Here is a 20,155-nt window from a genome sequence, read left to right as displayed (position 1 = left end):
CTCTGTTCGTTTACCCAGATTTTCCATAGCCAGCCGGCCCTCAGTTTGTGATTTCTTCATTGACTCCATTTCAGTTTTCAAATCTTGAACTGTTTCTATTACCTGTTTGATTGTTTTTTCTTGGTTTCCCAGAATTTCATTTACGGATTTACTCATTTCTTCAAACTTTTTGGTATATTTCTCTTCCATTTCTTTACTCATTTCCTCAATTTTTTTGTTATACTTATCTTCCATTTCTTTACGGCAGATTTTCACCTCCTGTTTAAGTTCCTCTATTATTTTCATAAAGAAGCGCTTAGAGTCGATTTCTTCTATTTCTTCTGGAGTAGGGTGTTCAATTCTTCTAGTTTCGAGCTCCCTGGATTCTGGCGATGTCATGTTGCCTTTCAGGTTGTTGGAGGAATTCTTGCGTTGGCGCCTGCCCATCTCCCCCACTCTGGATGAAACTTCTCAGCACTTTCTGGATAGAACTCCTCAGCACTCTCTGGGTAGGACTTCACAGCACTCTCTGGATAGAGCTCCTCAGCCCTCTCTGGGAAGAACTGCTCAGCAGGGCAACAGGGCTAGCTGGTCTTCCCAGGACTCAGGAGACAAAGGACCCGCCAAGGTTTGATCTTTAAAATATACAAAGAACTCAAAAAATTGTTCATCCAAAGAACAAATAATCCAATAAAAAATGGAGTACAGACCTAAACAGAGAACTCTCAACAAAGGAATCTAAAATGGCTAAAAAACACTTAAGGAAATGTTCAACATCCTTAGTCATCAGAGAAATGCAAATCAAAACAACTCTGAGATTCCATCTTACACCTGTAAGAATAGCCAAGAGTATATATTTATTCAACATAGTTCTATACATTCTAGGTAGAGAAATAAGAGAACAAAAGGAGATCAAGGGGATATAGATTGGAAAGGAAGAAGTCATACATTTGCTATTTGGAGATGATATGTTAGCATACATAAATGACCTCAAAAACTCTACTAGGGAACTTCTACAACTGATAAACACCTAAAGGAAAGTTGCAGGATACAAGATAAATTAAAAGAAAATAAGTAGCTCTTTTATATTCAAATGATAAAGAAGCTGAGAAAGAAATCAGAGAAACAAAACCATTCTCAATAGCCACAAATAACATAAAATATCTTGGAATAACACTAATCAAAGAAGTGAAAGACCTGTTTGACAATAACTTTAAGTCTTTGAAGAAAGAAATTGAAGAAAATACCAAAAACTGGAAGGACCTCTTTTGCTCTTAGATAGGTAGGATCAACATAATGAAAATGACAATCCTACCAAAAGCAATTTATAGAGTCAATGAAGTCATCATCAAAATTCCAACACAATTCTTCACGGATCTTAAAAGAACAATAATCAACTTCATATGGAAAAATAAAAAGCCTAGGATAGCCAAAAAATCCTGTACAATAAAGGAACTTTCAGAGACATCGCCATCCCTGACATCAAGCTCTATTACAGAGGTACAGTAATGAAAACAGCTTGGTACTGACATAAAAACAGAGAGGTTGACCAATGGAATTAGATTGATGTCCCAGGTATTAATCCACACACTTATGACCACCTGATTTTTTGACAAAGAATCTAAAATTATACAATGGAAAAAAAAAACATTTTCAACAAATTTGCTGGCATAACTGGATGTCAACATGTACAAGAATGAAAATAGATCCATATCTATGACCATGCACAAAACTCAAGTCCAAATGGATCAAAGACCTCAAAATAAAGCTTGCCATACTGAATCTGATAGAAGAGAAAGTGGGAAATAGCCTTCAATGCATGGGCACAGGATATCACTTTCTAAATATAAGACCAGTAGCACAGACATTGGGAGAAACAATAAATAAATGGAACCTTCTGAAACTGAGAAACTTCTGTAAACAAAAGACACTGCCAGTAAGACACAAAGGCAACCTACTGACTGAGAAAAGATCTTCACCAACCCTACATCAGACAAATTACTGACCTCCAAAATATATAAAGAACTTAAGAAATTAGTCATCAGAATTGCAAATAACCACATTAAAAATGGGGTAGAGAACTAAACAGAGAATTCTCAACAGAAGAATCTCAAATGGCCTAAAGACACTTAAGAAAATGTTCAACATCCTTAGCCACCTGAGAAATGCAAATCAAAACAGCTCTGAGATACCATCTTACAACTCTCAGGATGGTTAAGATCAAAAACACCAATGATAGCTTATGCTGGAGAGAATGTGTAGTAAGAGGGTCACTCATCCATTGCTGGTGGGAATGCAAACTTATACAAGCACTTTGGAAATCAGTATGGCAGTTACTCAGAAAATTGAGAATCAACCTATCTCAGGATCCAACAATACCACTCTTGAGCATATACTTAAAGATGTTTAATCATACTATAAAGTCATTTGTTCAACTATGTTCATAGCAGCATTATTTGTAATAGTCAGGATCTGGAAACAACCTAGATGCTCCTCAACCAAAAAATGGATAAAGAAAATGTTGCACATTTACACATTCGAGTCCTACTCAACGGTAAAAAAACAATGACGTCTTGAATTTTGCATGAAAATGGGCAGAAGTAGAAAACACTATCCTGGGTGAAGTAACTCAGACCCAAAATGATGAATATGGTATATACTCACTCATAAGTATATACCAGCTATAAATAAAGGACGTTGAGCCTATAGTTCATGATCCTAGGAAAGCTGAGTAACTAATTGAACCCTAAGAAAAACATATATAGATCCACCCAAAAAGTCAAAATAGACAAAATTTTGAGCATGGGGATCAGTGGAGAAGGGTTGATGGAAGGGGAAGAGGTGGGGAGAAGTGGATTGGGGAGGAGAACTTGAGGGAACATGATTGTCGAGATTGAGGATGGACAGATGAGAGCAAGGAAAGAGTTATCTTGATTGAGGGAGCCATTATAAGGTTAGCAAAAAACCTAACTCTAGAGAAATTCCCAGGAAGCCACAGCGATGACCACAGCTAAGACCCTAAGCAATAGAGGAGAGGGTGCCTGAACTTGCCTTGCCCTATAGTCATACTGATGAATATCTTAAATATTATCATAGAACCTTTATCCAGCAACTGATGGAAACAGAGGCAGCAGAGTCCTGCATCAGAGCACTGGATTGAGCTCCCAAAGTCCAGTTGAAGAGGGAGAGGATTGAGACTATGAGCAAGGAGGTTAAGACCATGATGGCTACAACCACTGAAACAGCTTACCTGAGATATTGTGAGCTCACCAACGCCAGCCTTGATGGAGGAGGGTTATCTGTCTATTGTGTTATTTTCATTGGTCAATAAAGAGACTGCCTTGGCCCCTTGATAGGACAAAAAATTAGGTAGGCAGAGTAAACAGAACAGAATGCTGGGAAGAGCGCAATGAGGCAGATGCCATGGAGCCAGCCACCAGGTCAGACATGCTGTATCTTTTCCGTTAAGCCACCACCTTGTGGTGCTATACAGATTATTAGAAATGGGTTAATATCAAGATATGAGAGTTAGTCAGTAACTAACTCTCTAGAGATAATGGGCCAGGCAGTGCTTAAATGAATACAATTTGTGTGTTGTTATTTCTGGGACTAAGCTAGCCGTGCGGGAGCCGGGTGAGGCGAAAAGCAGGCCTGCCCGCAGCCCCTCACTACACAGCCTGACTGGGAAGGAACAAGCATAGGACCCAACTAGTCCCTCTGAATGTGGTTGACAGTTGCATGGCTGGGGCCGACCGAGGGGCACTACCACAACTCTTTGTTAAATAGCTTCTTACTCTGTTAGTCTGTACACATTCTTCCAGCTCAGTATATATATATATATATATATATATATATATATATATATATTACTTTATCCCAGTTTTTGTTGATTCAATTGTGCACATTTATATAGTTGATTTGTTTTTAAAATAAAAGAACAACATAAGTTAATTTAAATATCATTAAATACAAAGAATGAGAAGAAAGAAATTCAATAGTCAAAGAAGTTTCAAAATATATAAAATTTTTTTAAATAGTACAGGTTAAAAGCTTTTGGTGAGGACTCCGGACACAGGTAATATCTGAATGTTGACAACAGTTGCCAATAGTCAGCCTGAAGATGTCTGTCTTCTGATTTTTCAAAGCTCAGAATGGAACCAAGAAAAATTCTATCCATACCGGTGTCTACATTAAAGAGGCAACACTCTAGCTAAGTGTCTACATAAAGAAACTGAATAGCCATTCTTGATTTCTTTCCGAATCCTTACTCTCCTGTATTATGCTCTAAAATCTAGTTGATGCTGTCTGGAAGACACACTTCATATACTTACATTCTTTCCAAAGCACAATACCTTCTCCAGCACTTTAATTGCTTCATATTTGCTTTCTCATTTTTCCTCAACCAAAGAAGCCTTGAATTATTATTCCAGCTATCATTTATAACATACAGAGGCCTAAATATATGTAAACCCTACATGGTATCTATAGCAGTTTTCAATTTCCATCAGCATGACTTGCAAGAAATTTGTCTCATATTTCTAGAAAGGGTCTTTTTCTTCCTTTCTGTAGATTCTTGTACAGAGAAATTTTAGGGAGGTAAGTGGCAGAAGGCCTACTAGTCTTTCCTTTTCCTCTTGTATACACGTCTGGTTAACTTTTTCTCATCATTTGGTTTTAATACCCATGACATGTTTTTCTATGTCCTGAGTACAATATCTCATTGTGTAAAATCCATCCAAAGGATTATTCTGTGGTTTTAGGAATATGTGTGGATCTGGGACTTATGAAGTTTCTGGCACAACTGTCATCCCAAAGTTGTTGTTTAATTAAGCAAAGAATTCAAGAAGCAAGGGAGATTTTATGCTGATTTGTATACTGCTGACCTAAGGGTGAGATGGGACACAGTTTCAACATCAGAGGTGAAGGAAAAATTTCAAGATTCAAGAACTACAGGGGAAGTTGTTTAGGGCCTTTGAGGTTTCTATTCTCATAAGGACACTACTGTTGATGTATCTCAAACTTGGAGACTTGTTTTCCCTGGATTATGATGTCCTGCACATTGTAATAGCTTCCCACAGGAATGAACTGTGTGCAGCTCATGAAGGTTAATAGATAATTATGATTATCATTTTTCTTCACCTCTATTGTATTATTTATTGGAGGTTTTGTTGTGTCATAAACTAATGAGAAAGTATTTTACTTAAAGACAGCTGGGGTGGAAATGTTTATGTATTTGTGTTGTTTTTAAACTGATTCATGAAATAGGATTTGAAATTTGTTCTTCAACTATCCCAATAAGAGGGTCTTCAAAAAGCAAAGAAACAAAACCCTTTTGTGAAACCGTAAAAGACTGAACTGTTTTAGTGAAATTATTTTGGACTATAAAAATCATAAAGGATCTTATAGAAAAATTTGGAAAATTAAGAACACTTCAACTATTTCATCCATGGGACAACATCTTACAGTTACTCTTTCTGCATCAAGCCTTTGTCTTTTAAAGTAAACTCTTTACCTGAAATTTAGCTAGAGCAAACACCAAGGATATAGGTTAGCATCTAAGAGATATACATACAAAAGAGGACCTAAGGTTCTGAACACAACCATGTCTAGAAGAAGCTTTGAATGAGTAATCGAACCAGCAGTAAGAAAGATTTTGTGTGATAACAATGAACAATACAGTTTAGTTAATTCTTGTGTGTTTTATATTTCCAGCTGGTGTTGAAATGGTTAATTATGGTCATGGTCAGTACTTCACCTCTTTCATTAGTATTGTTTTTCTTCCTATAACGATGCAGATGTCCCCCATTAAGTTTAAAATATAGTATGAGTTACACCAATATCTGAATTGCTAATTTTAACTGAAGTTCTTCTTAAAATTTTTCTACATTATATGATATTTTTTAAATATAAAAGCTCAGTTTTGAAATTAACACCATTGTAGTCTGGTCCCATATACTGGTAAGGCTGAAAACCATGTATCACATTTTACTGTGAACAGTAATACTTTTACTTAGATTAATCATATATATACGATTAATATTTATATATATATAATATTATAAAATTATATATAATATATATGATATGTATATATATTTCCCATTGCAGGAAAAAGCAAGGTGGTACTTATAGCTTATTATCCATTGAATTTTTGTTTTATTCTGTTTTGCTTTTGTCCTTCCACTTCAAAGCATTCTAGTTTATGAGAGAGGTCAATTTCAAATTTGCTAATAATGTATACATCAGTAATACAATTTTAGGTGCTGGAAATACTTATAATGTGTCATTGCTCTGAGTAATATAAGCCACTTCTGCAGCAAACTCTAATTGCACCCATCATTTTGACAGACATCTGAAATGAATAACCGTCTAACTTGCCTTAGTAAGTATTTGATTATAAATGTAATTTATACATCTCTTTATGACTGTGAGTCATCTCCCCTCTTTTCCAGAGAAAATATCTTCCAAAATGTATTTTATGACATATTCTTTGAGGTTTGATGCTATAATTATTCCCTCTATTGCTGGTAGTGACAATTTATCTGTATTCCAGTATTACTAAACATGCTTTCATTGTCTTCTTTCTAAATCAGTGCTTCTCCTGGGCCCTCTAATACCCTATAACTATGTTTTATTGCTTCACTTTCTTATTGCTGATAAACACCTCCACATGTCTTGATATAAGTTTTATATTTCTTCTAAACAATTGTGAAGATATTTCCTTATTCTTACTTTTAATTTTTTCTTTCCTGTGTGTATATTGAATTTTGAACAATAGCAAAAGAAACAGAGAATCAATATTTTCTATAATACAGTTTATCCCTACACAATAGCACAAACTCTAAATGAAAGCATTTTTTAAAATTTCTCAAAAGTATAAAATAACAAAATCTATCTGTTGTCTCATCTCTATATCAATACTGTAAGCAAATTATACATTATCAACTTTATACAACTAGATTTCACTCAGAATACAGACACACAAGGAATATACACATTAATGTGTTGAGAAATAGAAAATGACATCTTTCTTTTATAATTTTTTTGATACTGAATTTCTCTGAGTATTCTGGTTGTCCTAGATCTCACTCTGTAGACCAGATTATCCTTGAACACAGAGATTGGCCTACCTCTGTCTCCCAAGTGTTAGGATAAAAGTGTTAGTATTTAAAGCATTCACCTAGGAGGGACATCTTTCTTGATACACCATTATTCCATTTTTCTTTCTTAATATAGAAGAGTATTTTAATAAAATATAGATTCTAAAAATTCCTATGGTTACATTTTTTCCAGTTTCATTGTAAATTTATATTCCTGCTTCATGTTAAACTTTTCTATCACTCTATCTTAATTTTTTTTGCAATTTTTAGTAGTATAGATTGCTTAAAATTTAAATAAAGTTTAACTGATAAATAAAAATTAAATTATATCCTAATGTCAAAACAGACATGGTTGAATAAATTTTGAAGATTCACAGAAAATAAATTTACAGTGAGCATAGGGTGTTAGGCATATAGCCACTGGAAGACATGGAAGTATAGACCCAGAACACAGCCAAACATGGGTAACTGGCACAGAGTAAGGCTAGTGGTAGGCTGACAGGCCTTCAGACAAACACTCTGGTAGGGTGGCAAAGATGCATGAAGGTTCAGGTCTCTGATCTCAAGAAAATGTTTCAATAGAAGCCAACAATGCTGTCTTCCAAAAATTATTACATAATAGATCATATTTATTTTGGGGGTCGTCAGACATCTGATGTCAGCCATTTTGTGCTGATTCATATATTTCAGATGTCTAGTGCCAGACATGTTTATCTGACACATATGGGATATCCATTATCAATGCCATATTTTATAAACCTTAAATGACTTGTATGGTGGTATAGGAGGTCCTTCTGTTTATGTGTTGTTTTCATTGGTTGAATAAAGAAACTGTCTTGGCCTTTTGATAGGGCAGAAGTTAGGTAGGCAGAGTAGACAGAACTGAATGCCAGAAAGAAGGGCAGAGTGGCAGATGCCATGGTTCTCCTGCCTGAGATGGACACTGGTTAGAATCTTGCTGGTAAACCACAGTCATGTGGCAATACACATTAATGAAGATGGGTTAAGCTCCATTAATATGCAAGAGTTAGCCAATAGGAAGTTAGAGCTAATGGATCAGACAGTGTTTAAATGAATACAGTTTCTGTGTGATTATTTTGGGTGTAAGCTATCTGGGTGGCCAGGACAGAATAAAGGGGCCCTCTCTCCCAACAGTATGGCCTTTTTTCTTACAGTAGAGAGATACCCCTTGGTATTGATAAAAGTACACATTTTTTTAAATGAGGACAAATGTGTTGTTCTAATTGAAGAGAGAATCATTATTAGTCAACTGTCACACAACTTAATAATTATATTTAAATAATTTCTTTAGAAATTATTTGATTATCTCATATTCAAACTTGGATATCATTGCCTCATTCAAGATGTCCTTTAGGAAGACATTCTAAGATGATACCACACTCTCAAAGGCTGGTTATTATAAAAATGAGAAAACCAGGGTCGAATTTTTTAGCTGTTTGATATAGGTAATTTAGAAATATAGTAAGAAACTCAATAATAATAATATCTGAAAAGATTTTGCTTAAACAAATGACAAATATAAGAAGAAAATATTCCAGGGGGTCACCGTTTTAGTACTATTAATATGCAGCTATCAGTTAGATTTTAGTCAATACATGGACAGATACAGAGAAATAAACAAGTTTACAGGTGTTTTTTGTTTATTTTGCTTTATTTTCTCTTTGTTTGTTTGTTTACTTGACTTGGCTTTGTTTTGTTTTTCCAACATAGCATTTTAATATATATTTTATTTATTTACTTAATTTGTTTACTTATTTTTGGATGCATGGCCTCATTCTGCAGCTCTGTTTGACCTTGAACTTGTTATATACATCAGCAGGCTGACTTCAGATTTTTAGAGGTCCACCTGTCTCTGTCACAGAAGCACTGGGATTAGAGGCATCCACCACTATGTCTCAATTAGCTATTTTGCATAGCTCAAGAACACCTGCCTAGGAATAGTACCATTGAAATTAGTTAGGTTCTATTGGCTTCTACATAAACTAACATTACCTAATAATGAGTACAAGAGCACAAGAGCAAATTACTTAATGCTGAGCTAAGATGATTTCTTGGTATAACAAAAGTCAACTAGTTTAGAATACTCATTATTATTGACATAATTTTTCTAGATACATCGTTTCACATCCAAACAAGAAATGAATAAAAATAGTCTCAGAACAATATTTTATTTAGATTCATAAACAAAAGTACACTACTAAGTGTGAAATTAATATTTGTTTTTCCATTTTTGAAATGAAAATGCTAGGTTCTCTTGGGTAATGTTTGTTATAGTTTTGAGTACATCCAATAGAATCTGAGATGAATTTTAGAGAATATTGGTTACTAGGATCTGCTTTTGGAATTATTATCTATGGAAGAGAGGAGAAGCCAGTTTAGGGAAAAGATAGGATCTAGCTTCATCGAGGTATGAGGAGTCTCAAGGAATTTCAGAGGGAGCCCTGGAGCTAAAATGGACATGTCACAATTGCCTTAGGTTAAATCAACATCAAAATTATGACACATTTCTACACTAGCCTTAGACAGTATCCAATCATTTTTCCTGAGATGTTAACAACCGTCTGTTCACTTCTAAGAGCACCAACAATAAATTCATAAATGACTCCACCTACTTCTAGCTTAGGGAACCAATGAGCTGACTGAGATTGCCTATAGCAACATGAGGTACCCAACACAGCTATGTCACTGAGAATCCCAATATCAGTGACAGCTCATGAAACTCACATGCCTAGAGTGTCTGCACATACCAAAGACATCTGAACAGGCCAAAAATTCTTAAGAATCATAACCGATAGAAACCTAGGAGAAGGGCTTTGGCAATCCTGCATATGAGGATGAATATTATTACTTCTTCAGTTTTATGAGTCTCTCCTCTCTCTTACCAGGAAGTTGTGATTCAGTTGGGGGAAAGAGCTGCACAACAGGGAGTCAGTAGATGTAACTGGTAGTAAGGGAATGGGAGATTAGTCTGAAAAACTTATTGAGTCCATTGATTGCTTTTGGCCACTTCCAAAAGCTGGGGCAGCAAGTCTTTTACAGGATATGTACATGGATAAAGCTTCTACCAGCGCATGACAAAATTGCTAGACCAACAACATACAGCTAGAGCAATAATCTGCATTCAAACCAGCATGTGCATCTTCAAGGCCAGTTTTCTTCACCACTACAAATCCTTTTCTTCTCCCCTTTGCAGATATCTGACCTCCAGAAGGGAAGCATCTGCTCTTGCTCTGGCTGATGTCCTACTGGAAACACTGGACTCATCTTTCACTGTCCTGCACAGAGCACGCCTCAAGACAGTAGGCAGGTAATCATCCCCACGATGATGAATGTACTGGACTGCACTTTCAAAATTTTGACTTCAATTTAATAATGCTTCTAGTCATATTCATTTGTGTAATTATACAACGAAACACTTATTAAATACTGAGTGTTGGCTACTTGCAAACCCTGATTTGAGGAAGAACGAAGAGAAGAACAGCAGAGTAATGAGTCACAAGCATTTTACATTCACTTTCGTTACAAACTAATCACTGTTTCCTTATTTGTAAGCTTTGGGAAAATTAAGCCTCCAGATTTTGTGACTAGCTAGTTCACCTTTCAAAATTTATATATCTTTGACATTCACTAGCATATTTAATGGCACCTGGGGCTTCTACCTCAAGTAAATTTGCTTCTCAGGTATTTTATACTATAAAGGTTAGGGTTGTTAATGTTAACTATGGTATTTTTTTCCCAGAATTTTGTTTATATGATTCATCACTCAAAACTTTCCCATAGGATTCACAGCTTGACTATCTGCTTGTAACCCTGGTTGACTATGATGCCTATCAGGTTTGGACTGCTGGTACTCATTGTAGGTCTGCCCTGAGACTATAGATATTTAGATGCACAGCAGTGAATGCCATGCTGTTACATGTATGGCTTTAAGACTGACCTTACTTGAATGAGTGAATGAAGAAAAAATAGCCTGGCATACATGAAAGCTGGGATTGTGAAGAATATGCACTGTGTTGCAGGTGCACTAACAGAAACTTGGGATATTATTAGATATAACTGAAAAACCTAGCAGATCTATTATATACAGTTGAACAAGGAGGTAGCATTGCAAATCTTTGTTAGGAGACTCTGTAGGTGAATTGTCTCAAGTTGCAGACACCTGGTAAGAGAAAACTGTGGTTGGTTGAGAATTTTACACAAACTGCCACCTTTTGTACTCAGAGCAGAGGGAGGCCTTGCTATTTCCCTAAGACTGAGCTGTGAAAGGCAGCACCAAAATATTTAATAAAATTATAACGATCAAAAGTCAAATATTCAGGCTGCAGGTGCAATTAGTTACTTGAAATCTTCAATTAAAGTTTAAAAAAATTCAGTTAATATAATGTGATCCAAAGGTGATGCTCTGAAAATCTGGCCTTGCTGGATGCTTGGGTAATTGTCACCTTGATGAATCTATTAACAGCACAATCTGTATTTATATTTAAATATTAAGAAATCAATTGTGTAGACACGTTGAGAAGTGCCAAGTGTTAATTAAGATTAGCTAGCATTATACCATTTCTGACTTTACTCTTTCTTTATACAATACAAACAGTAAAACATAAATATTTTGGGGATTGTTTTGATTCTAGTAGTAGCCAAGTCATGGAATTCTGAAGGGAAAAATGTTAGATTCATGAGAATGTTAATGCATATTTGATGTATGAATATAAGGTTTATTCCAGTTATGTGTCCCACTTCTTGAGCCTAACTAAGAGGTCATTTGTAACTCTGAAAGCTAAATTAATGAGAGAGATTCTGATCCTGGCATACAAACTGGAAAACAAACAAGAGCATTTGACTGTCTTCATTCTTCTTTGTATGGCAGATTAAGTCTTCCCTGTAACACAAATAATAAAAATCCAAAGATGTATATTGGGGTTCAAGCTGAAGATCAGAAAAGCAAAACAGCCAACCACTAGAGAGACCTTTTACCTCTACCAAATCTTCAGATGTAAAGGGTGTGATCCTATCTCCACGAATCCTCAAACTCCACACTCCAGTGAGTTCCTGTTTCATCCCCCTTTATATTCTTCTCTCTTCTCAGCCTTATTACTCCCCTCTCCACCTCCCTAGTGTTAGGATTAAAGGTGTGTGACTCCCAAACACTGGGATTAATGGTGTGAGCCACCACCACCTGGATCTGTTTCTGGATCGACCTTGTGTAGCCCAGGGTGGCCTTGAACTCACAGAGATCCTTCTGCCTCTGTCTCCAGAGTCCTGGGAGCAAAGGTGTGTGCCAACTCTCCCTGGTCCCTGGTGATTTAGCTTTGCTCTCTGATCCTTAAGCAAACTTTATTTATTAAAATACAAATAAAATATCACTACACATTCCTATTTTGCTCTCACCTTTGATCTTGTATTCTGTATCTTGCAGATGGAAAGTTATCTATTAAGAACAATGATTTATAACTTTAAATGATGTACTATCATCTCGTGAAAAGAAACAATTTAGATCTAGACAATTCTAGTTTCCAAATAGTATTTTTTTGATTCTTACGGACAGGAAACTGAATTATAATCTACTTGCAGAATTTAGGATGTGTGCAAATAGATTCCACAGTAGATATAGCACTGAACATTGAACAAAACATTTGAAGTCCATTTTTAATCATATATTTTCTCTGAACTCTCTTCGGTTGAGTTCTGATTATTTTTGCTGCTCTGATTCTTTCCCATCTCCTTCAACTATTTAACATTTGTTTTGACAACTGTTTCGCCTTTTATTTCTGCCTCATTTTTGATAGATAATTTTGTATCACTGTGAGGATTATACGAAAAGAACTTCAAAAAATTTAAAATACTGCTCAGACTATAGTGAGTGTTCAATGACATGTATTTATTTTTTGTTCATTACTTCAGATCAATACTAATTTTTTGAAATTATTCACATGAATACAGTTGATTAAATTATGCATTTATATGATAATACATAAAGACAATCATTTTGACTTACAAGAAATGCTTAAAGTAAAATATAGATGTATTATATGCTTTTGAGAAAATGGAGATAATAATAGTATTTACACATGCATACCTATCTTGTCTCTCTTTTGTTAGATGAAGAGTACACCATCAGTCATGGAGTCCAGACTAAGAGATTCATCTTCAACTTAATACAGAATGTTTTGTGAGATACTAAAAAATCACAATACTGATACTATAAAAGTACTATATACTTGTCATCTTCTGCAGGAGTCTTTCTTCTGTGAATTCTTTCCTGCTTCCAAGCATTGCTTAGGGAGTCAGAAACTATGTCCTCCACTCACAGTTTGTATAGTCACCTATGAAACATTTAAATGAAATAATAGTGGCAGCTAAACTTTGGAAGAGGCCCCAGGTGAAAACTTCTGTAAATAGGTACCACATCTTGAACCAATATTATTGTTTCCTCATGTATTTTTTTTTTAAGAAGGATGACTTCAGACCTCAAAATGATGGATGCTCATTCAGAACAATAGGAGAGAATCTGTCAAGATGAAATAAAGACCTGAAGAGAATCTCATTGAAGAGGACAAAGGTTTAATGTTTAAAAATCTAAAGTGTTACTTGAACGTTGAGAATCATACAGACAGTACTGATGGATAGTGTTGTCTCCATTGAATATTTAAGATTTTCTATTAGCTTACTGTAGATACTTAATGTATTTTTTCTATAAGCAGTGTGTTTATTTCACAGTAATATTGAATGGCAAAAATGATGCTGCTGATTTCTGTTTCAACCTGGTCAATTCTAAAATGTGTTAATAGTTGACTTGGCTGAGTTGGTAAAACATTTGGCATGGAAGCATGAACCTCTGAGTTTGATCTCTAGAAAACACATATACACACAAAAGTTATACTCTAACCTCAGCACTAGCAATAAGGAGATTAATGTGTTTCTAGGCTTCACTATTCACTTAGCTACCTACTTGTCTAGTTCTAGGCCAGTGACAGATCATGTGATTCTGTGTCCAGTACAAAACAAAACAAAACAAACAAAACAAAAAGCAAAAACATGCAGTTCCTGAGAAATCTGAGGAATGAAGCTCGGGGTTGTCTCCTAAAGCCCCACCCTCATGCACACAGAAGAGCTTGCACACATGTGCCCAAAATGTGCATACAAATACTTTGTTTAAAATATTTAAGCCTTTTAGAAAGGCAAGCAACTTATGAACCTGGGGAGTCATCTTATAGTTGTGTGAGAATTGTGGCACATTTCACTGGGGTTTCATACTAGATTTAATTCCAAAGATTTCTAATCCAGTTATCTTAACTAGAAAATGTGTATACAAAAATACAGTGATGGCAATCATGAAAATATTTGCTGCCAATAATTTATTTTGTTGCTTATTGTGGACCAGAATATGTGCATAATATGTAGCCTACTGATTATCAAATACTTTTGCAATTTATTTCATTATTGACATCATCTAAAGGATACTGAAACTTAAATATTACATTAATAAATTACCTGTAGTAATTTAATCTCAGTAACTTAAGCTTTACATATTTGAGTCTAAAGTATTAACTTTTAACAAGCTACAGTATGTTTATATATATATATATTAATACAAAATAAATAGTTATACTTTCATGATGACCATGGTTATATATTTTAAAATTGGTATTAGATATACTGATTTCTTCTTCTTTTTATGTCATTGAGTCTTAAACATATTTTAAGTAACTACTATCTTAAATTTTATTTTGTCTTTATTTCTTCAACTATATTTAATATTAAGTTATTTCTGTTATTTTGTACTTACCTTCAAATTTCTTAGGATATCCTGTCCATTAATTTTGGCAAAGCACTTTCTTTTTTTTTAAAATTTATAAAAGTTTATGAATTTATAAAAGTTTCCATTTCCGCCCCTCCTCCCAACACCCTCCCACTCCCCCCACTCCCTCTCCTCCTCCCTCTCCATCCCTAAGAGCAGTCAGGGTTTCCTGCCCTGTGGGAAGATACTACTATTTATCTGTTTGAACCTTGAGCAATGATTCTTATAATCTTCATTTTATAGATTAAATTTTCTGATTTTCAGAATTTGACTATGTATCAAATAAAAAGTCTACCCCATATTCTTGTGACAGGAGCCAGAGAGATGTTAAAGCTCACACCAACTGAAAGAAAAGCTTAGAGGACGGAGGGAGGCTTACAACAATTCGCTACTCACAGCATAACAGAAGATGTAGCAACCACGAAATGCCTATGTGGAGTTGGTAACACTTCCCAAATACTTTCTACTCATTTATTAAGTTAACCAATAAAAAATTGTTCAGATTTTATATTATGCCCCACATTTCAACAATCACTATTTCTGTCATTAAGAAAAGTTAATAATCTGATTAAAACCCCCAACAGTCACAGCTTACTCCTTTAAAATGTTTACGTTTTTTGGAGGTAGCATCTTAGTCATATACATTATCTCTGTTGCACTGGTTTCTTCAAAACATTGATTCAAAAATTTAAGCTATTTCTAACAAAGCCGGGTAGTGGTAGCACACATCTTAATCCCAGCACTTGGGAGGCAGAGGCAGATAGATCTTTATGAGTCTGAGGCCAGTCTGGTCAACCAGAACTAGTTCCAGGACAGGCTCCGTAGTTAAAAAGAAACCCTCTCTGGAAAACCAACAACAACAACAACAAAAAGATATTTCTAACATTCAATCACATTCTCACCAAAGAAAATAGAAAGGAAAGAAAAGAAAAAGGAAACCTCACATATTACCATGCTGTGAGAGAGAACTCTTTATGGAGAGATTTCCAAATCTTTTCTCACCCCCTTACACTGTCAGTCACAGGGTATGTCCTCTCAAAATAGATTTTAAGACAGTGACGCTTATCTTTGTAACACATGACAGAATCTTAAAAATTTACCAGCAGTCCAGAGGAGCAGTATGGCCCCAACTCTGGCTTTGGTATTCTCGAGTTTAACAGCTGATAAACTCATTTAACTATTTTTAGAGTAAAACAGTTACTGGTTTTTTGAAGCATAATATTTGAATACAGGCAGAATCATAAGGAAATGTGAGAATTAGAGAAAGCATGGAAAATGCATACCTCAATGTTAGGAATCAAAAAGCAACTCAAAAAGCAATAACGAAAGTGTATTCTAATGTACCTTTTCTCAGCTAACAGGAATAGTACCTCCAAATCCCCTGAGTTTACAGTGTCTTGCCAGGGCATGGGCAAATAGTTGAAAATGATTAAAATCCATTGTATAAATATACAGAAATGTTAAATAATTAAAAAGTAAGAATAAAAAATTGAGATTTTCATCAACATCAAATATTCTTCTTTACGTCTCTCTGTGTATGATCTCTTCTCTGCTTGAAATGCCCTTCTCTATGTGATTATTAATGAAATTCTTCTACAGAATTTCGTCACACCTTTTGCCATAAGAATCTTTATATACTTTGTACCACTTCTTCGTGCAAGGTGCCTCATCTACTGTGCTGATTCTCTACAAATTAATTGCATATATGCTGAATACATGCAGCAAACTTCTACACTAGCTTAAGTTGTAAATTTTATCTAGATCCAAGTTTAAATGTCATTTCATTTTTAAGATATGTTCCCAAACGTAACTTCTCTTTTTGTGATTTTAAAGAATTTCGCCCACATAATCTTTCCATAAAATTTCTGGAATTAGAAGAAGGTAGAGGGAATGGGAGGAGGGGACAGAGTGGGAACTGGGATTAGTATGTAAGATGAAAAAAAAGATAGTTTGTCTTTGTTTTTGTTTTATTTTAAATAAAATAAAAAGAAATTAAAAATAAAATTCCTGGAATTAACAAATTAAAAGGAAAGCGTTTTTCAAGGTATTTGTTCAATGTATTTGTTATTTTTGCTATTATTTTCTTTATTTTTTTGAAACATGGTCTTCCTGCTTGGTCCAAGCAGGCTTCAAACTTGAGTTTCTTCTGTCACAACCTCATGAGTGCAGACTTTAGTGATGATGCCACCACCAACAGCTCATTGTACTACTTTTAAATTGTGAAGTGTCTATTTGAATAATAACAATAACCATGAGGAATATTCAAATTAAATATATTAGATAACAGGAATTTTATTACATAGATAGTTATATGGTAGGCAAAAAATACAGGCTTGGAAGACAATAATCAACTGTTTGCTTGTCTGCGTTGCTTTTTTAAGTCTAAACTAGCTTTGAAATACTTTTTATTTCAGCTATTTTATGCAATAATAATACCTATATTATATTAATATTAAAGTGAAAGGTAGTTATGTGGTACCTAGCACATCCTGAAATTGAAAAGGCATGCTGTATTTTCCAGTTTTATAAAAATTCTTATACCTTTGACAATGATATATACATCAACCTCAGATTTATAGGAAACATAACCATTCAAACACACAGGAAAAGAATAAGATGATAATATTTTAATGGAATGTGTTAGTAAAAAAAAAAAAAAAAGATGCTCATCTTTAACACCTGCAATGTCTACATAGCAAATTCCAGGACAGCAAAGACTACAAGTAAGACCTTATTTCACTAAAAACTAAACAAATAGATACATAAATAAATATTTTTATTGAGATAAACTATCTTTAGAAACAAAACATGTAAGTCAAAGTTTTCTTGAAAAAAAATCATTTTAGTTATGCTAGTGGCAATATTTTTTATCAATTAAATCCATTCGTTTAATTTATATCCTCACTGCAGTTTCCCCTCCCTCTACTTCTCCCATTCCCTTCCCACAGATCGCCCCTGTGATCCACTCCTCCTCTGTTTTTGTTCTGAACTGGGCAGGCTTCAGATGGGTATCGACGAAGTGAAGCATGATATATCAAGGTGAGGTAGAACTAAGCTTTTTCCCTTTAATTAAGGCTGGGCAAGGCAACCCAGTATGAGGAATAGGTTCCTGGAAGCCAGACAAAGCATTAGGGACAGACCCTTCTTCCATCACTAAAGATAGATCAAACACAATTGTCAAGCATATGGAACATGTAGGTCCCATGCAGGCTCTCTGGCCATCTGTTCAGAGTCTGTGAGCTCCTGAGTCCAGGTCAGTTGTTTCTGTGGGTTCCTTTGTGATGACATTCTCTGTCCTGGCTTGTACAATCTATCCTTTCTCCATCTCTTCAACAGAATTCCCCAATCTGGGCAAGGTGCTTGGCTGTGGATCTCTGCAACTGTTTCCATCGTTCATTGGATGAAGACTCTCTGATGACGGCTGGGGTAGTTACCAATCTGATTACAGAGGCCAGATCAGGCTACTTATTCTATACTCTACAATGTGGCAATAACTTTTTAATCATACTACTAATTTTTGGACTGCTTTTGGTAAGCCAAGTATGCTAACTTATTATGTTGGCACTGTAAATGTATATAAACTTTTCATTAGATGCAATATGTTTATACATATTATGACTCATGAGATATGTATTTGATGCATTTGCACCCTCTATTCTCATTAAATAATTCAATAGAAATACGAAGCTAAAAACACTAAGCAATTCATGGTGGAATTACTTCAAACTAGAAAATGTTATTGGAAGGAGCCAGAGTATCTAAAGTTAAAAGTGATTAATAAATAATACTGCTATGAGTAAGCAAGCAGGAATGGTAATTTGATTACTAAAAGTAGAACATGAAAGCTATATGGTCTAATAACATAGGTGTGCAGTATAACGTAAGCCACACTTCCAGTTTATAAACTTTAAAAGTAAAATGTAACTACAAAATTTATAATTTTTTAGAAGTCACATTTTAAAAGATAAAGGCAAAATTAACGTTAGTAACATGTTTTATTGTGCAATGTAAAATTATTATTTTATTCATAATCATTATTAAAATATTAATTAAACTTTTGAATGTTGGATTTGCACTAATTGTACATATTTGATAGTTAACATTTTAGGTTAGCGTAATGATTTTCTTAATTTTAATAATCGTGTCTGGAAAGAGTCATTTTGGATAAGACGTTATATATAATTATTCAAGAAAAACAGAAATGACTTTTGTCTTATAGCTTTTAGAAGTACTAACCTATCTTTTGGTATACAGAGAATTTAAGAAGGGTATGAATTATAGCACTTTCTATTTACCTTACCTTTTATTACATTGATTTTGGAGTCACACAAGTAGATACATATGTACTTGGGTACACCATGGAGGGTAAAGGACATTTGCAGAAGTTGCTTATTTTATTCTACTATGTTAGCCTTAGGGTTCAAATTCAGGTCATTAGTGATGACAGCAGACACAGTGACCCACTGAACCACCTCTGCAGTCCTGACTCTCTTTATATAAATTAAAATATTTCATTCTTTTGTATTTCTCAGTAACAAAATTTTACACTTTAGAGAAAGTAAAAACTGAGTTTGTAAACTCCAGTGACTCAGTGTGAATGACTTCATATAAAAATAGTAGTGAGCTTCAACCTCTGTTCTCTTCACATTCTGACCCTGTTGCTATGGAATTAATACATCTTTCCCATCCAGAGCTATTTCGTATGCAAAGTACACTGAACACTTTCATAGGGAATAATGAATAAATGACCTTTCTGGAACAAGTCAGTCAGGCAGCTTACCATTTTTCACAGGTCTGACAGTTTATATATGATGGATCCTCTGAGCTATAAAGCAGGAAAAAACATTAGAACATTATCAGAAAAGTAGCAACAATGAGCCTACACACAGCACACACTCAATGTGTTATTGTTTAATGTCATTGACATGATGCTTCTGTCAGTTAAATTGCAGATGGATTTCCTGAAACCATTTTCTTGGTATATATATATATATATATATATATATATATATATACCAAGAATATTACTTATATAAAACATTGTGCTGTAATAAGAGAAAGATAATCCAGAGACACCGGAGAGAGGTTTCTGATGTTATCAAGAGTTTCCTTATTTACTTTTTCATTTTCAACAGATGCATAGATATGATCCTTTCTTTTATATAAAAATAAGGTTTTCATTGATATACTCTTAATATGGTTTTCCCTCCCACTCTCCTTTTTAGTTCTCCCCATATCCTCACCCATCCAACTCCAT

General features: G+C 34.6%; 1 long non-coding RNA gene across 2 annotated transcripts in view; it reads left to right on the top strand.

Annotated features, from left to right (window-relative positions):
* Positions 1–19,804, top strand: part of LOC125394143 (uncharacterized) — a 176,013-nt gene extending 156,209 nt beyond the window's left edge. The window contains exons 2-4 of one of the 2 annotated variants that reach the window (XR_015735751.1): positions 10,294–10,407; positions 11,968–12,141; positions 13,200–14,654. This is a non-coding gene — a long non-coding RNA (uncharacterized LOC125394143). Of the gene's footprint in view, positions 1–10,293; positions 10,408–11,967; positions 12,142–13,199; positions 14,655–18,234 lie in introns of those variants that run through there. The other variant, XR_007230118.3, reaches the window with a different exon arrangement.
* Positions 19,805–20,155: the final 351 nt, after the last annotated feature.

The sequence above is a fragment of the Myodes glareolus genome, chromosome 20 (genome assembly GCF_982192425.1).
Source record: "Myodes glareolus chromosome 20, mMyoGla1.1, whole genome shotgun sequence".
NCBI lineage: Eukaryota > Metazoa > Chordata > Mammalia > Rodentia > Cricetidae > Myodes > Myodes glareolus.
The sequence above is the reverse complement of the archived record's forward strand: the minus strand, read 5'-3'. Positions and strand labels throughout refer to the sequence as shown.